Here is a 4252-nt window from a genome sequence, read left to right as displayed (position 1 = left end):
CAAAAAGGGACTATGAAAATAAAATAGTTTTCAAAGTGGTGAGATTATGATTAGCTTTTTTCTCTCAGTTTTTTCCAATGTTGTTTTAATATTTTGATGAATTTAAGAAAGTTTAAAAAACACTTAGAATAATGAAGATAATTTAGCAATGCTCATCCTTTTCAACCGACTATCTCTAGTTATTTTATTTTTCAAATAATGTCAAACTCAAGCAATAGAGTCAATTAAATTTAGGAAATGTGTGTAAGATGTGTTTAACCAACATTCTAATTGAAGATGAGTCAATAGTCATTCCAGTCAGTTTCCTCATGTTACAGGGGGAATTCATTATTTGGAAGTGCTATACCTACTTTAAAACTAAAATCCCAGATATATCTGTGTCCCTCTCACACAAGCTGTTAAAATATTTGCCTGTCCCTCTACATAGCTGTAGTCACAGGCATGTTAACGTTTTCTGTAAAATAGATCAAAATATAAAGAAACATTAGGAAAATACAGCTGTTAGAATGAGGAGGGGACAGTACCAATGTATTTATAGCAAGTGTATATATTATATCAAGTAGAACAGACACCCAGCCTTTTATGACCAGTTTTAACTATGACATGCATGAGCTTTAAATAATAAATAACTGTAGAAATCTCCAAAGAATTTTAAAAATCCCAGGCCGGGCACAGTGGCTTACGCCTGTAATCCTAGCACTTTGGGAGGCTGAGGCGGGTGGATCATGAGGTCAGGAGTTCGAGACCAGCCTGGCCAATATGGTGAAATCCCATCTGAACTAAAAATACAAAAATTAGCTGGGCATGGTGGCATGAGCCTGTAGTCCCAGCTGCTTGGGAGGCTGAGGCAGGAGAATCACCTGAACCTGGGAGGTGGGGGTGGCAGTGAGCCAAGATCACAACACTGCAGTCCAGGCTGGGTGACAGAGTGAGACTCTGTCTCAAAAAAATAATAAAATAAATAAAATAAAATCCCATCAGTTGGTTAAGAGCTTTTTGCTTTATTATAAGTGATGTTTAATTGATTTCGGTTTTCAGATTCCAAAGAAAATTCCAAAACTAGTTTTCATAGCCAGCAGATACATTTCTAAGTGCTTGGGATGATGAATCATATAAAATATGTATTTTTGAGAGTGTTTAATTACAATGATTGTTCACCAATTAAATAATTGCCATTTATGTTTCTAATAAAACTCTCAGATAAATTATAAGAAGTCAGTTTCTTAATCATATGATAAATGGACTATATTCTAAAATTCTGATTAATATTTCTTAAGGATTCATGATAAGGAAGCAATGTTTTTACCAAGTTTGTTTAATTGTTAGATGGAAATTGTATTTGTCTGCCACCTGGGGGATTCATGGAAACATTGCAATTGGCAAAATTCATAGTCATAAAAATATTGCAATATATGTGTTAATGGTGTTGCATTTGTTTTATGAATGATGTCGACTGAAACACACACACACACACACACACACACACACACACACACACACACAATTGTGGCCAAAAAAGTAGTTGCAAAACCAATAAACTTGTGTTCTGGATGTCAAGTGAAGAAAATGTTTCCAGGCCGGACACAGTGGCTTATAGCTATAATCCCAGCACTTTGGAAGGCTGAGGCAACAGGATCACTTGAGGCCAGGAGTTTGAGACCCTCATCTCTATAAAAAACTTAAAAATTAGCTGGGCATGGTGGTGCATGCCTGTAGTCCTAGTCACTTGGGAGGCTGAGGCAGGGGGGATTGCTTGAGCTTGAGGCCACAGGGAGCCATGATTTGTGCCATTGCACTCCAGCCTGAGTGAAAGCAAGACCTTGTTTTATTTATTTTTATTTTCATTGTTAAGACTTTGCTGTGTGTGTGTGTGTGTGTGTGTGTGTGTGTGTTTAAAAAAAAAAGTTTCCAAAAGAAGGGAGTAATCAACTTCATCAAATACTGCTGGTAGAATCCCATAAGATAAAGAGGACTAAAACTGACCGCTGCATTTGGCAATTGGGAAGTCATAGGTGACCAGGAAAAGAGCTGTTACTGGATGTTTTATAGTTGTTATTGCTATTGTGAGCAAATCTTTCTATTTATGATTTTTTCTTTTCTTTTTTTTCTTTTTCTTTTCGAGATGGAGTCTCACTCTGTCGCCCAGGCTGGAGTGCAGTGGCGAGATCTTGGCTCACTGTAAGCTGCACCTCCCAGGTTCGGGCCATTCTCCTGCCTTAGCCTCTGGAGTAACTGGGACTACAGGCGCCCGCCACCACACCTGGCTAATATTTTGTGTGTGTGTTTTTTAGTAGAGATGGGGTTTCACTGTGTTAGCCAGGATGGTCTTGATCTCCTGACCTCGTGATCCACCCACCTCGGCCTCCCAAAGTGCTGGGATTACAGGTGTGAGCCACCGCACCAGGCCTATTTATGAATTTTTTCTAATCATCAATTTAAATTTTTTGAAACAGGGTCTCTCTCTGTTTCCCAGGCTGGAGAGAAGTGGTGTGATCATAGCTCACTGCAACTTTTAACTCCTGGGCTCAAATAATCCTCCCATTTCCCAAGTAGCTGGGACCACAGGCATGTGACACCAAAATCAGCTAATTTTTAAATTTTTTTGTAGAGGGGTCGTGTGATGTTGCCCAGGTTGGCCTCAAACTTTGGTGCTCAAGTGATCTTTCCCCCTTGGCCTCCTAAAGTGCTGGGATTACAAGCATGAGCTACCACACTCAGCCCCTTTATATCTTATGTTATGTGACTATGGAGGAGAATGTCATTATTCACAGAAAACACAAATTGACTATTTTGGGATAGTCACAATGTCTGTAATTTATTTTCATATTATTCTGTGAACAAAACCTGAAACTGTAATACTAAAAGACTCTAGGCAGAAAAATAAAAATAAAAAACAATCTGGCTCTCCCTGCCAAAAAAACTATGTATGTAAATATATACATATAAAGCAAACACACCAAAATGTTAATCAAGGTGGTAGGTATACAGGTGTTCATTGTATTATTATTTAAACTTTTATCTCCATATTCGTTAAAAACACTGGAAAACATGGGGGCCAGGCGCCACAGCTTACGCCTGTAATCCCAACACTTTGGGAGACCAAGGCAGGCGGATCGCTTGAGTCCAGGAGTTCAAGACCAGCCTGGGGAACATGCTGAAACCCTGTCTCTACTAAAAATACAAAAATTAGCCAGGGATGGGGGCAGGCGCCCATAATCCTAACTACTCAGGAGGCTGAAGTTAGAGAATCGCTTGAACCTGAGAGGCAGAGGTTGCAGTGAGCCAAGATCTCGCCACTGCACTCCAGCCTAGGCAACAGAGGGGGAGCCTGTCAAAACAAAACAAAACAAAAAACTGTAAAAAATGGCATTTGAGTCAAACTCTGAAAGATAGAGTATGAATACTGTTTTAAGACTTTGTTGTTCTTATGTCAGTTCAATAAAGAAAAATCAGAAAACAGATAAAAAGAGTAAATTTATGTGACACACAATGTAGATATAACCACTTTTAATTTTTTAAAGCTATATACAGGTTGAGGCCGGGCGTGGTGGCTCATGCCTGTAATCCCAGCACTTTGAGAGGCCAAAGCTGGTGGATCACCTGAGGTCAGGAGTTGGAGACCAGGCTGGCCAACATGGTGAAATCCTGTCTCGACTGAAAATACAAAAATTAGCCCGGCTTGGTGGCGGGAGCCTGTAATCCCAGCTACTCAGGAGGCTGAGGCACGAGAATTGCTTGAACCCAGGAGGCAGAGGTTGCACTGAGCCGAGATTGTGCCACTGCACTCCAGCCTGGTTGAAAGAGCAAGACTCAGTCTCAAAAAAAAAAAAAAAGATATATACAGGTTGAGTATTCCTAATTCAAAAGTCTGGGCCAGGCACGGTGGCTCACGCCTGTAATCCCAGCACTTGGGGAGGCCAAGTTGGGTGGATCACTTGAGGTCAGGAGTTCAGACCAGCTTGGCCAACATGGTGAAACCCCATCTCTACTAAAAATACCAAAATTAGGCTGAGCACCGTGGCTCAGGCCTGTAATCCCAGCACTTTGGGAGGCCAAGGTGGGCGGCTCACGAGGTCAGGAGATCAAGACCATCCTGGCTAACACAGTGAAACCCCATCTCTACTAAAAATGCCTGTAGTGCCAGCTACTCGGGAGGCTGAGGCAGGAGAATGGCCTGAACCCGGGAGGCAGAGCTTGCAGTGAGCCAAGATAGTGCCACTGCACTCCAGCCCGGGCTACAGAGTGAGACTCT

The sequence above is a fragment of the Rhinopithecus bieti genome, unplaced genomic scaffold, assembly GCF_001698545.2.
Source record: "Rhinopithecus bieti isolate Rb0 unplaced genomic scaffold, ASM169854v2 scaffold_32083, whole genome shotgun sequence".
NCBI lineage: Eukaryota > Metazoa > Chordata > Mammalia > Primates > Cercopithecidae > Rhinopithecus > Rhinopithecus bieti.
The sequence above is the reverse complement of the archived record's forward strand: the minus strand, read 5'-3'. Positions refer to the sequence as shown.